Source organism: Nycticebus coucang, chromosome 13 (genome assembly GCF_027406575.1).
Source record: "Nycticebus coucang isolate mNycCou1 chromosome 13, mNycCou1.pri, whole genome shotgun sequence".
NCBI lineage: Eukaryota > Metazoa > Chordata > Mammalia > Primates > Lorisidae > Nycticebus > Nycticebus coucang.
In genome coordinates this window covers 56,542,054-56,557,637 of record NC_069792.1, presented here as the reverse complement: position 1 = coordinate 56,557,637, position 15,584 = coordinate 56,542,054, and the positions used below count along the sequence as shown (strand labels likewise).

The 15,584-nt window shown below is 37.6% G+C and overlaps 1 protein-coding gene across 1 annotated transcript in view; it reads left to right on the top strand.

Annotated features, from left to right (window-relative positions):
- The window catches only part of RAD54B (RAD54 homolog B), a 130,588-nt gene that overhangs the window by 48,801 nt on the left and 66,203 nt on the right, over positions 1–15,584 (top strand). The gene's annotated exons all lie outside the window — the stretch shown is intronic.

Here is a 15,584-nt window from a genome sequence, read left to right as displayed (position 1 = left end):
TATTAAGTTCTGAAATAGGTCAACTATACAAAATCTCCCTAAAAAGAAAAGCTCAGGACCAGATGGCTTTACGTCAGAATTCTACCAAACCTTTAGAGAACTAGTACCCATATTACTAAACCTCTTCCAAAACATAGAAAAAGAAGGAATACTACCCAACACATTCTATGAAGCAAACATCACCTTGATCCCTAAACCAGGGAAAGACCCAACAAGAAAAGAAAATTATAGACCAATATCACTAATGAATATTGATGCAAAAATACTCAATAAGATCCTAACAAACAGAATCCAACAACAGATCAAAAAAATTATACACCATGACCAAATGGGATTTATCCCAGGCTCTCAAGGCTGGTTCAATATACGTAAATCTATAAATGTAATTCAGCAGATAAACAAACTAAAAAATAAAGACCATATTATTCTCTCAATTGATGCAGAAAAGGCTTTTGATAATATCCAGCATTGCTTCATGATCAGAACACTTAAGAAAATTGGTATAAAAAGGACATTTCTTCAACTGATAGAGGCCATCTACAGCAAACCCAGAGCCAATATCGTATTGAATGGAGTTAAGTTGAAATCATTTCCACTTAGATCAGGAACCAGGCAAGGTTGCCCATTGTCTCCATTGCTCTTTAACATTGTAATGGAAGTTTTAGCCATTGCAATTAGGGAAGAAAAGGCGATCAAGGGTATCCACATAGGCTCAGAAGAGATCAAACTTTCACTCTTCGCAGATGACATGATTGTGTATCTGTAAAACACTAGGGATTCTATTACAAAACTTTTAGAAGTGCTCAAGGAATACAGCAATGTCTCAGGCTACAAAATCAACACCCAATAGCTGAGCTGAAAAAACAGTCAAGGATTCTGTTCCTTTCACAGTAGTGCCAAAGAAGATGAAATATTTGGGAGTTTATCTAACAAAGGACATGAAAGAGAGTTTATCTACAAAGAGAACTATGAAACTTTAAGAAAAGAAATAGCTGAAGATGTTAACAAATGGAAAAACATACCATGCTCATGGCTGGGAAGAATCAACATTGTTAAAATGTCTATACTACCCAAAGCAATATATAATATTAAAGCAATTCTTATCAAAGCTCCATTGTCATATTTTAAAGATCTTGAAAAAATAATACTTTATTTTGTATGGAATCAGATAAAACCTTGAATAGCCAAAACCTTACTCAGAAATAAAAACCAAGCAGGAGGAATCACGCTACCAGACCTGAGACTGTACTATAAATCCATAGTGATCAAAACAGCAAGGTACTGGCACAAAAAACAGAGAAGTAGATGTCTGGAACAGAATAGAGAACCAAGAGATGAATCCAGCTATTTACCGTTATTTGATCTTTGACAAGCCAATTAAAAACATTCAGTGAGGAAAAGATTCCTATTTAACAAATGGTGCCGGGTGAACTGGCTGGCGATCTGTAAAAGACTGAAACTGGACCCACACCTTTCACCATTAACTAAGATAGACTCTCACTGAATTAAAGATTTAAACTTAAGACATGAAACTATAAACATACTTGAAGAACATGTAGGGAAAACTCTTGAAGGAATTGGCCTGGGTGAATATTTTGTGAGGAGGACCCCCCAGGCAATTCACAACTGGGACCTGATCAAACTAAAAAGCTTCTGCACAGCCAAGAACATAGTAAGTAAAGCAAGCAGACAGCCCTCAGAATGGGAGAAAATATTTGCAGGTTATACCTCCGATAAAGGTTTAATAACCAGAATCCACAGAGAACTCAAACATATTAGCAAGAAAAGAACAAGTGATTCCATCTCAGGGTGGGCAAAGGACTTGAAGAGAAACTTCTCTAAAGACGCACAATCTACAAACACACGAAAAAAAGCTTATCGTTCTTAATCATCAGAGAAATGCAAATCAAAACTACTTTATAGATATCACCTAACCCCAGTAAGAGTAGCCCACATAACAAAATTTCAAGACGAGAGATGTTGGCGTGGATGTGGAGAAAAGGGCACACTTCTACACTGCTGGTGGGAATGCACACTAATACGTTCCTTTTGGAAGGATGTTTGGATAATATTTAGAGATCTAAAAATAGACCTGCTCTTTGATCCTATAATTCTTTTACCAGGTATAAATCCAGAAGTCCAAAAATCACAATATAACAAAGACATCTGTACTAGAATGTTTATTGCAGCCCAATTCATAATTGCTAAGTCATGGAAGAAGCCCAAGTGCCCATCGACCCATGAATGGACTACCAAACTGTGGTACATGTATACCATGAAATATTATGCAGCTTTAAAGAAAGATGGAGACTTTACCTCTTTCATGCTTACATGGGTGGAGCTAGAACATATTCTTCTTAGCAAAGTATCTCAAGAATGGAAGAAAAAGTATCCAGTGTACTCAGCCCTACTATGAAGCTAATCTATAGCTTTCATATGAAGGCTATAACCCAACTATAGCACAAGAATATGGGGAAGGGGCCAAGGGAGAGGGGGGAAGTCAGGGTGGAGGGAGAGTAATGGGTGGGGACACCTATGGTGCACCTTACAATGGGTACAGGCAAAATGTACTAAATGCAGAATACAAATGTCTACATACAATAACTATGAAAATGCCGTGAAGGCTACATTGAACAGTTTGATGAGAATATTTCAGATTGTATATGACATCAGCACATTGTACCCCATGATTGCACACATATGGACAGCTATGATTTAACAAAAAAAAATAAATTAAAAGAAAAAAAGCACTGTAAAAAAAAAAAAAGAAGAATCTTGTGTGATAAATTTTGTCCTGAAACAGAATGATTGTGTAAGAAAGTGAAAGGCAGGGCAAAAGTTAAAGAAAGTTTAGAATGTTTGTATATTGTGCAGGTTAAATGAAGCTCATGAAAGAACTTACATGTGATCCAGTTGACTATGTATTTTCTTTAAAATGTTTCGTCTTATAATCTTATTTGAATGTTTTATGCCATTGATATTTGACAAACCTTACAAAATCAAAACTCTAAATTTTGAGCTTGGTGCCCATAGTGCATTGGTTGCAGTGCTGGCCACATACACCCAGGTTGGTGGGTTCAAACTCTGCCCAGGCCAACAAAAAAGCACAACTCTAAATTTGGTCTTCTTGAAATATTAAAACCACTGAAAGTCATAGGAAAACAAATTAAACTTATTCTATTTATTAAAAATATAAGAAAACATTGTCAAATATGAAATGGTGATTTATTTTGTATGAGTTATGGATATATATATATGTTCCAATATTATAAAGCATTGGTCTGTCCTAATGTATAAAGCATTGGTCTGTCCTAACATATAAGACATTGGTCTGTCCTAACACATAATAGAAATTATTCCTTGCATCTTCTTGGACCACCATGGATTAAAAATTGAACTCAGTAACAACAGGAATCTGCATACTCATTCAAAAACATGGAAGCTGAATGATAGCTGGGTCATAGACGAGATTCAGAAGGAATTTACCAAATTTTTGGAATAAAACGACAATGAAGACACGAATTATCAGAACCTCTGGGATACCTCAAAGGCAGTCCTAAGAGGGAAATTTATAGCACTGCAAGCCTTCCTCAAGGGAACGGAAAGAGAGGTATTTAACAACTTAATGGGACATCTCAAGCAACTGAAAAAGGAAGAACATTCCAATCCCAAACCCAGTAGAAGTAAAGAAATAACCAAAATTAGAGCAGAATTAAATGAAATTGAATACAAAAGGATCATACAACAGATCAATAAATCAAAAAGTTGGTTTTTTGAAAAGGTCAATAAAAGAGATAAACCTTTGGCTAACCTAACCAGGAAAAAAAGAGTAAAATCTCTAATTTCATCTATCAGAAATGACAAAGACAAAATAACAACAGACTTTTCAGAAATTCAAAAAATCCTTAATGAATATTACAAGAAACTTTATTCTCAGAAATATGAAAATCTGAAGGAAATTGACCAATATTTAGAAGCATACCACCTTCCAAGACTTAGCCAGAATCAAGTGGGAATGTTGAACAGGCCTATATCAAGTTGTAAAATAGCATCAACAATACAAAATCTCCCTAAAAAGAAAAGCCCGGAACGAGATGGCTTCACGTCAGAATTCTACCAAACCTTTAAAGAGGAACTAGTACCTATATTACTCAACCTTGTCCAAAATATAGAAAAGGAAGGAATACTACCCAACACATTCTCTGAAGGAAACATCATCCTGATCCCCAAACCAGGAAAAGACCCAACAAGAAAAGAAAATTATAGACCAATATCACTAATGACTATAGATGCAAAAATATTCAACAAGATCCTAACAACCAGAATCCAGCAACACGTCAAACAAATTATACACCATGACCAAGTGGGTTTTATCCCAGGTTCTCAAGGCTGGTTCAATATTCGTAAATCTATAAATATAATTCAGCACATAAACAAATTAAAAAGCAAAGACCATTTTATTCTCTCAATTGATGCAGAAAAAGCTTTTGATAATATCCAGCATCCCTTCATGGTCAGAACACTTAAGAAAATTGGTATAGAAGGGACATTTCTTCAACTGATACAGGCCATCTACAGCAAACCCACAGCCAATATCGTATTGAATGGAGTTAAATTGGAATCATTTCCACTCAGATCAGGAATTAGCAAGGTTGCCCATTGTCTCCCCTGCTCTTTAACAGTGTAATGGAAGTTTTAGCCATTGCAATTAGGGAAGAAAAGGTGATCAAGGGTATCCATATGGGGTCAGAAGAGATCAAACTTTCACTCTTCGCAGATGATATGATTGTATATCTAGAAAACACCAGGGATTCTACTACAAAACTGTTAGAAGTGATGAAGGAGTATAGCAGTGTCTCAGGTTACAAAATCAACATTCATAAATCGGTAGACTTTATATATACCAACAATAGTCAAGTTGAAAAAACAGTTAAGGACTCTATCCCGTTAACAGTAGTGCCAAAGAAGATGAAATATTCGGGAGTTTATCTAACAAAGGACGTGAAAGAGCTCTATAAAGAGAACTATGAAACTCTATGAAAAGAAATAGCTGAAGATGTTAACAAATGGAAAAACGTACCATGCTCATGGTTGGGAAGAATCAACATTGTTAAAGTGTCCATATTACCCAAAGCAATATACAATTTTAATGCAATCCCTATTAAAGCTCCACTGTCATATTTTAAAGATCTTGAAAAAATAATACTTTGTTTTATTTGGAATCAGAGAAAACCTCGAATTGCCAAGACATTACTCAGAAATAAAAACATAGCAGGAGGAATCAACGCTACCGGACCTCAGACTATACTATAAATCAATAGTGATCAAAACAGCATGGTACTTGCACAAAAACAGAGAAGTAGATGTATGGAACAGAATATAGAACCAAAAGATGAACCCAGCTACTTACCGCTATTTGATCTTTGACAAGCCAATTAAAAACATTCAGTGGGGAAAAGATTCCCTATTTAACAAATGGTGCTGGGTGAACTGGCTGGCATCCTGTAGAAGAACCTGAAACTGGACCCACACCTTTCACCATTAACTAGATAGACTCTCACTGGATTAAAGATTTAAACTTAAGATATGAAACTATAAAATACTAGAAGAGAGTGCAGGGAACACTCTTGAAGAAATCAGTCTTGGTGAGTATTTTATGCGGAGGACCCCCTGGGCAATTGAAGCAGCTTCAAAAATACACTACTGGGACCTGATCAAACTAAAAAGCTTCTGCACAGCCAGTAACATAGTAAGTAAAGCAAGCAGACAGCCCTCAGAATGGGAGAAGATATTTGCAGGTTATGTCTCTGACAAAGGTTTAATAACCAGAATCCAGAGAACTCAAACGTATAAGCAAGAAAAGAACAAGTGATTCCATCGCAGGTTGGGCAAGGGACTTGAAGAGAAACTGCTCTGAATAAGACAGGTGCATGTCTTATGGACATATGAAAAAATGCTCATCATCCTTAATCATCAGAGAAATGCAAATCAAAACAACTTTGAGATATCATCTAACTCCAATAAGATTAGCCCATATCACAAAATCCCAAGACCAGAGATGTTGGCGTGGATGTGGAGAAAAGGGAACACTTCTACACTGCTGGTGAGAATGCAAATTAATACATTCCTTTTGGAAAGATTTTTTGAGAACACTTAGAGATCTAAAAATAGACCTGCCGTTCGATCCTACAATTTCTCTACTAGGTATATACCTAGAAGACCAAAAATCACATCATAACAAAGATATTTGTACCAGAATGTTTATCACAGCCCAATTCATAATTGGTAAGTCATGGAAGAAGTCCAAGTGCCTATTAACCCACGAGTGGATTAATAAATTGTGGTATATGTATTCCATGGAATATTACGCAGCCTTAAAGAAAGATGGAGACTTTACCTCTTACATGTTTACTTGGATGGAGCTGGAACATATTCTACTTAGCAAACTATCTTAAAAATGGAAGAAAAAGTATCCAATGTGCACAGCCCTACAATGAAACTAATTTATAGCTTTCATATGAAAGCTATCACCCAATTATAACCTACGAATATGCGGAAAGGGAAAGGGAGGGGAGGGGAGGGTGGAGGGTGGGCTGAGGGAGGGTGATTGGTGGGATTACACCTACGGTGCATCTTACAAGGGTATATGTGAAGCTTACTAAATATAGAATATAAATGTCTTAACACAATAACTGAGAAAATGTCAGGAAGGCTATGTTCACCAGTGTGATGAAAATATTTCAAATTGTATATAAAAACAGTGTATGGTGCCCCATGATTGCATGGATGTACATAGCTATGATTTAATAAAAAAAAAAAAAGAGAAAAAAGTATTGATTGAGGCTGAGGCAAGAGAATTGCTTAAGCCCTAGAGTTTGAGGTTGCTGTAAGCTGTGATGCCATGGCACTCTGCTAAGGGTGACAAAGGTAGACTATGTACAAAAAAAGAAGAAATAATTGATTTTTTTGGGAAGGAAATGCATATTAGTTTTGGCCAGGCTCGGTGGCTCATGTCTGTAATTTCAGCACTCTAGGAGGCAGAGGCAGTTGCATTGCTTGAGCTCAGGAGTTCAAGACCAGCCTTCGCAAAAGCAAGACCCTATCTCTGCTAAAAATAGAAAAATTAGCTGTGTGTTGTGGTGGGCGTCTGTGGTCCTAGCTTCTCAGAGGCTGAGGCATGAGGATTATTTGAGTACAGGAGTCTGAGGTTACTACGAGCTGTGATGCCAGGGCACTCTAGCCTAGGTGACTATGTCTCAAAAAAATAAAGTTTTAAATGTATGTCTGTACAAGTTAATAAATTTGCTAACAGTGTCAATTTGATGTTGCATTGAATTTAAAAGAGTATTTATAAATTAAAATGTAGCTCTAAATTTGTCAGTATTAACATTCTATCAAATTTTTCTCATAGTTTTTGTAGGTGTTTTGATTTTTATTAAACGTTTCTTTATATTGATTCATGCTAGAAAATGTGTAATAGCACTTATTAAATTATGTTCAGTTTAGATGTGAATTTTTCCATTAACAGCAAGTGGATGAAGAAAAGTGGTATATATACACAATGGAATATCAGCCTTAAAAAATGGAAAAAATCTCGTTATTTCCATCAATTGAGATGAACTTGGATGGCATTATGAAATAACTGGGTATAAAAATATAAATACTATATGATCTCATTTATATATATGGGATATAAAAAAGTGGGACTCAGAAACAGAGTAAAGAGGTTGCCAGAGGATAGGATTTCGGGAGGTTGGGAAGATGTTAGTCAAAGGACACAAAATTTTCGTGCAGGAGGAATAAGTTCAAGAGATTTATTTGTATGTATATCATGGTGACTATGTTGAATTACAATATATTTGTACACTTGAAAATTGCTAAGAGAGTAGATTTTGTCTTCACCACAAAAAAAATTATATGAGGGAATACATATATGCAAGATCTTGATTTAGCCATTCCGTAATGTAAATATAAATTAAAACATGTTATATACCATAGGTAGATCCAATTTTTACTTGTTTTTTTTTTTTTGAGACAGAGCCTCAAGCTGTCACCCTAGGTAGAGTGCTGTAGCATCACAGCTCACAGCAACCTCAAACTTCTGGGCTCAAGCTATTCTCTTGCCTCCACCTCCACCAAGTGGTTGTTGGGACTACAGGTGCCCACCACAACGCCCGGCTATTTTTTGGTTGTAGTTGTCTTTATTTTTTGGCGGTCCCGGGCTGGATTTGAACTTGCCAGCTTAGGTGTATGTGGCTGGCGCCTTAGCAACTTGAGCTACAGGTGCCGAGCCCCAATTTTTACTTGTTAATCTAACAAAAACACAAAAGCAAAAACATAAATTAACTGTCTAGTTCTCTTATAACTAAACCTACCTTTTCCTTGGAGCTTCACATTTACTTCATATATGTGCATTGTGATATTGCTGACAAAACAAATTTCATTGCCATTTTTTGCCTTTGATTACTAAATGTCTGGCAAGCATTCTTTTTTTTTCTCAAAAAAATCTCAAGTTGGAGTTATGAGATTGTGAAATACATATTTGGTCTATGATCCTGTTTTCTAGAACCAATTCCTAAAATCCTCATAAGCTCCAAAATGATGTCTTTTTTGTGCTAAGGATTGACTGATGGCTGTCAGCTCCTAGGTAGCTTCAGGATGGGAGCTGGGCACCTGAAAGACCAAGACATTATTAGCGAATTGGGGCTTTCAGTCCCATTCCCCCCAACACTGAAAAGGGAAGAGAGAATAAAAGTTAAATTGATGACCAGTGGCAGCGATTCAATCAATTATGTCTATGTAATGAAGCTTACATAAAAACCCAAAACACTGGGTTTGGAGAGCTTCCAGAGAGCTGGACATATGGAGGTTTCTGGAGGGTAGCACACCTGTGAAGGGCATGAAGCTTTGCTTTCCTTTGCCCTATGCATCTCATATCTGGTTGTTCATTTGTATCCTTTATATTCATAATATCCTTTATAATAAACCTGTAGATGTGTGTCCCTAAGTTAATAAGAGTTGCTTTAGGAAATTAATCAAACACGAAAAGGGTGGTAGAAACCACAAAGCTGATTGATCAGAAGTTTGGAGCTCTGGACTTGTGATTGGTGGGGGAGGCAGTCTTGTGGAACTGAGCTGTCAACCTGTGTGATCTGACACCATCTTCTGGTAGATAGCATTGGAATTGAATTGGAGGATACCCAGCTGGTCTCTGGTGCAAAATTGGTTGCTTCTTTGTATGCTGGGAGGAACCCTCACAGCTTTGGTCACAGAATTCTTGTGCTGATTGTTGTAAGAGCAGAAGAAAAACAATTTGAGTTTTTTTACTTTTAGACAGTGTAATAATTTTTTGTAAAACTCTGTGACTCAACCAACAAGCATTGTCAAAGAACAAAAACAATTATTCTGTTTCTTGTACCACTTCCTAAACTGGCAGTGATTCATAGCATTTGCACAGATATTTGTAATGTTTTTAACCAACTATATCCATGATGTTTTTTATAGTCTCCCTTAAAAAGTTGAACATGATATTTCCACTCAACCCCTTTTTTAAAAACATTTTAAAATTTGCTTTTTGTAGAGATGAGATTTCTCTGTGTTGCCCTGGTTAGTCTTGATCTCCTGGTGTTAAGCAATCCTCCCACCTTAACTTAATAAAGTGCTAGGATTACAGGGGTGAGCCACCAGGCCTGGCCACTTGTCCAGTCTAATATTTTTTTTTTTTTTTGTAGAGACAGAGTCTCACTTTATGGCCCTCGGTAGAGTGCCGTGGCCTCACACAGCTCACAGCAACCTCCAACTCCTGGGCTTGAGCGATTCTCTTGCCTCAGCCTCCCGAGTAGCTGGGACTACAGGCGCCCGCCACAACGCCCATTTATTTTTTGGTTGCAGTTTGGCCTGGGCCGGGTTTGAACCCGCCACCCTTGGTATATGGGGCCGGCGCCCCACCAACTGAGCCACAGGCACCGCCCCCAGTCTAATATTTTAAACAAGAAATTTAGTTGTAATTAAAATGGAAATAAATATTTCATATCATTAATTATAATTTACATACGCTATCACTAATTTATGTTGTGTACATGAAATATACAAACATTAAAATGTTATACCAGTGTATAGAAGAAAAATTATTCAAACTGTATCAGTTTGTTTATGTGTAATGTCGAAGGAAAATTGCACCATCAGGTTAAACAGGCAAGGGAACACTTGATTCAGTATACTACAATAGGGGAGAGGTTGAAGTGAACTTCCAATGCAGTTGGGATTTGCAGGGTGGGAGACTTAGTGCATGAAAAATTATTAATACTGTTAGAACTTGGTTAAGTATGAGTGGATGGGAAGAGGAACTTGTTTAGATCTTAAGGGCGGAGGGGATAAACTGGCCTCATCAGGCCAAGGCCAAGGACTAGTGGAGAAGAGGACTTTTCTTTCTTTTTTTTTTGGAGAAGAGGACTTAAAGGGAGCCTGACTAACATTTGGCAAAGTAAGGAGTGCTTGTCAGTAATATTAGAAACTGTTGTCAAATAAAAATTATGTGAGGCCATTGTTTTGCACTGAGCTCCCGCACTAGGCTCTAGCGTATCAGAGGAAAACAAAATAGAGACACCCATCCTAAATGCCACATAATCATACTGAAGCTCTAAGGAAGCAGATGACAAAACAGACCAGTTTTTCCTGGAAAAAGGACATATTAGTCTACCTGTGCCAGTGTAATAAGGAAGTTTCCTCTGCTTTAACTCTTACAAAAAAGTAACTTGGGGCGGCGCCTGTGGCTCAGTTGGTAGGGTGCCGGCCCCATATGCCGAGGGTGGCGGGTTCAAACCCGGCCTCGGCCAAACTGCAACCAAAAAATAGCCGGGCGTCGTGGCGGGCGCCTGTGGTCCCAGCTACTCGGGAGGCTGAGGCAAGAGAGTCGCTTAAAGCCCAGGAGTTGGAGGTTGCTGTGAGCTGTGTGAGGCCACGGCACTCTACAGAGGACCATAAAGTGAGACTCTGTCTCTACAAATAAAAAAAAAAAAAGTAACTTGAAGTAACCTCATATTAACTGTCTTTGGTATTAATGCCCAGGAGTTCCCCTAGAGACCACACAGCCAGACAAGCCGAATTTGCAAGGGAGTCTTTTACTGAAGAGCCACCGACAACTGCCTTAGTGTCTCAATGAGGGGTTTCTGAGAGCAGCCCCAAGTGCTTAAGGGGTGGAGTTTTTAAGGCTTGGTCTGCAACCTGGTTGTCGCGCAGGCTGCCTAGTGCATCTGGGTAGGTTAACAGAAGCAGAATTTTGTGATTAGTCAGTTATACATCTTTTTTCAGTACTTTCACCACTGTTATTTTTTTAAAGGTCAATCTGGGGACATTTGGTACCTCACGGTCTGTTTCCCAGGGAGTTAGCCAAGCAAGAAATTGGGAGTGAACTAGAAGCAAGAAATCAATTAGTACTTTCCCATCTTTCTTGGGAGTGAACTAGACTTACTCCATTTTTTTGAAAGCTTGCAGCCTGGAAATTTGCCTGGAGTTAACTGGTATTTTTCCACTTTAGCCTAGGCCTAACACTTTTCCACCTTAACCTAGGCCCGCTAGGCCTAGCACTGGTTTCTGTCTTACAAAAACCTATTGTTCTGCTACTGCCCACTGAGAGTTTTCATTCATTTTTATAGGATGAATTCTGCTGTAAATCATGAATCTCAAATAAAAGCTACTTAAGATTTTTTTTTTTTTTTGAGACAGAGTCTCACTGTGTCGCCGTCAGTAGATTGTTGTGGTGTCCCAGCTCACAGCAACCTCAAACTTTTGGGCTTAAGTGATTCTCTTGCCTCAGCCTCCCAAGTAGCTGGGACTACAGGTGCCTGCCACAAACACCCGGCTATTTTTTGTTATAGTTGTCTTTGCTGTTTAGCTGGCGGAGGCCAGGTTTGAACCTGCCAGCCTCGCTGCATGTGGCCGGTGCTGTAACCACTGTGTTATGGGTGCTATGCCTAATTTTATCTTTTGGCATTATCATATGTGATAGAAAGAGTAAGGTAAATTGTACTTCTAACAAGACGGTAAAATTGTTTTTAAGGGAAAATTATGCTGCCTCAGTTTATAAATTAAATTTATTACTATTTAAAATTCATTTCCTCCTTCTCATTCACATTTAAAATGCTCAATAGCTGAGTTAAATTTCTTTCCTTTCTTTTCTTTTTTTTGTTTTACTTGCTCTTTTAGCTTGCCATATGTTTTGGAGCTTGTTCTATGCCAGTATTTCGAAATCTCCTTTTATTTTAATCCTGCTTGGAGTAGACCATAATGTGGATATACTCTATGATTTTTAACTAATTCCCAACTGATGTACTTTTAGATTGTTTCCAGTACTATGCAACTACATAAAATACTTCATTTCTCCTGTGTACATTTGAGTCTTTTCCTAAGTTAGATTCTGAGAAGTAAAATTACCAAAATTTTAGATTTTTTTACTCATGTAGCATATTAATAGATACTTCCAGAACACAAAATGCCATTTTATACCCTCTCAAAAATGCAAGAGTACTTTTTCTCTTATCCACTCTTGACATTTGCAATATTAAAAAAATTTGTCAATCTATAAATGAACATCATTTTTACTGTACACATACATTTCCCTGATTGTGAGAGTGAGTGTGCTTTCACATATATATATATATATTTTTTTTTTTAGCATTTAATTTAATTTCTTTTTTTTTAGAGACAGAATCTTACTTTATCGCCCTCAGTAGAGTGCTGTGGTGTCACAGGTCACAGCAACCTCCAACTCCTGAGCTTAGGCGATTTCTTGCTTCAGCCTCCCGAGTAGCTGGGACTATAGGCATCCGCCACAACGCCTGGCTATTTTTTGTTGCAGTTTGGCCGGGTCTGGGTTCAAACCCGCCACCCTCGGTATATGGGGCCGGCACCCTACTCACTGAGCCACAGGTGCTGCCCTCATTTCATTTCTTTTCTTTTTTTTTTGAGACAGTCTTACCTTGTCACCCTTGATAGAGTGCCCTAGTGTCATAGCTCACAGTAACCTCATTCTCTTGCCTTGGCCTCCCAAACATTGCCTGTTCTGGTGGACTACAGGCACCCATCACAATATCCAGCTATTTTTTTGAGATGGGGTCTCACTCTTACTCAAGCTGGAATATTTCATTTCTTTTTTTTTTTTTGAGACAGAGCCTCAAGCTGGGTAGAGTGATGTATCATCACAGCTCACAGCAATCTCCAACTCCTGGGCTCAAGCGATTCTCCTGCCTCCGCCTCCCAAGTAGCTGGGACTACAGGTGTCCGCCACAACACCCGGCTATTCTTTGGTTGCAGCCGTTATTGTTGTTTAGCGGGCTCGGGCTAGATTCGAACCCACCAGCTCAGGTGTATGTGGCTGGCACCTTAGCCGCTTGAGCCACAGGTGCCAAGCCAATATTTCATTTCTTAACACAATACCTTTATTTGTTCTGACAAATAATATCCAAATAAAGTATTGATATATATCCTGTGTTCCTTGAACATTCTTTGAAGATTTTAAAAGCTCAGGAAAAGCTAGAAAGACTTTGAATACCTGTGGTCCAGTTGTTTTGGGGGATGGTCAATTTTTAATTTGCTTGTTTATAGACAAGATCATTTGCATTTCTATTTTCTATAGTTTACTGTAAAACTACTCAAAAACAATGAAAGGGTAGGACTAATATAGAATCAGATTTCCCAGTAGGATGTGACACACAACACCTAGCATTCCATAGAAGGCTTGACAATCTTTTGCTTTTTGTCTGACAGATTATACGTTAAAGTTTCTAGCACATTGTCTACTTTGTAAATGAAAATAAAAAAAATCTCAAGATCCCTAAACACTTTATGCAAAAGGAAAAGTCAAGCCTGGAGGCTGAGCCATGCAACATCCTTTTCCAAATGAATAGCCATTGCTAACATTCATTAGTCAGATCCCCAAAGAAAGGTAAAAGGCCTCTTGCATTTATGACAGACTGCCCTCACAGATCATTAATAAATAAATTCTTTGCTGACCTTCCATGGCACGGACAGGCCAATAGTAACTAAAGGTCTACAGTATAGATCTGGCTCTTAAAACTAAACTCTGTTAGATGTCACACTGATAATTGCAAGCTTATCTTCCCAGGTGCAGAACACAGACAGAAAGTGAATCATAATTCCACCTACCCAGAGGCTGTCTGCATAAATGATTCTTCCTTTTCTTTTTCTTTTCCTTTTCAAACATTCACCTTTTCTGGTATAGAATGTAGATTTCCTGGGCACTAACTAAAGAATGTAGCCATTTACCTTACTGTCTACCGTCCCTCCTACTTTGCCCCTATTTGAGGAAATATATACATACTAAACCTCCAGAAAACCTCTTTGGAAAAACAGTCGCAGAAGCATCTATGGTTTGGGTTTTTCTTGGACACCCCCTAAAGCTGACTTAATAACCTGTATTGATTGAGATCCTTGCCTCAGTCACACCGTTTGGTTTTTAGACTCATTGTGAGAATTCTATAAATTTCATTTGTGTATTTTTGTTTAAAGAATTAAAAACAAGGCTGTTGAGAATTTATAGTGTTTCTGTGGGAACTACAGTTCCCTAAAAGGAGACTGTATCTAGATTCACCTTTGATTTTCTGGGGTCTTGCACAGGTCTTGAGGGCATTTTTCTAGGTGTTCAGTAATTGTTCGATTGAGTTGAACTCTGTTTAAGTATGTTCTAATTCATTCTCCTGTCGGAGAAATGTATATCATGACAAAATAGGCTTGCTTGCTTATGTTATTATTTATCATATATTTTCATACTAGAATTAGAAAATATATTGTAGGCGCTGAAACTTTTGGTCTTGAAAATGGCTAGACTAGTCTGAATTGTGTGAACATAGCTAAATAAAAAAATCCTGCTCTATTATAATAGCAAATGTGATTTTGTTGTGTGAAGTCTTAAGACATGATTATGCTGTTTCTCTCCATGAATAGTGATTTTTTTTATACATGATAAAGTAGGCTAGCGTAGTCACATACATTACAGCTAAATAATCCATTGCTTTAAAAATATAATTTTTTATCTGCATTTTTGACTTAATGTTCAACAAAAATTTCTTTTTAAATAACTGAAAAAATATGCAGGGAGTAATGTAAATTGTAAAATGAAGGAGAAGCTTAGCTTTACTGTGGAATCTGAGCCTGGGTGTAACCTAACTAGCTAGAGGATATGCAATTCCTGATTGACAGCAGGACTAGCATTATGCAGATTTTGTAAGGGAGAAATACTCAGCTCACAAACTGTGATGAAGGGCTCTGTTAGGAATTATTATATTCACCACCCATATATTTTAGTTTTCTATCTACTAGATTTGTAAACAAATAGCATAGAACAGTTCCTCTTTTGTTTTTATTAAAGTATACTGCAGTGCAGTTTCAGTCTATCAGCTAGGCATACATGTGTGGGAATTCAATATTTTCACAATTAGCTAATTTTTAGCTGTGTTCCATGTTTATCTCTAGACCTTTGTGTATTAAATCCTATCTCGAGCTGTTTCCTTTATATACAAGTGTGTTTTGCTTGTGCCTTCCTGTCTTCTTCAGTGTGAAGCTTTATG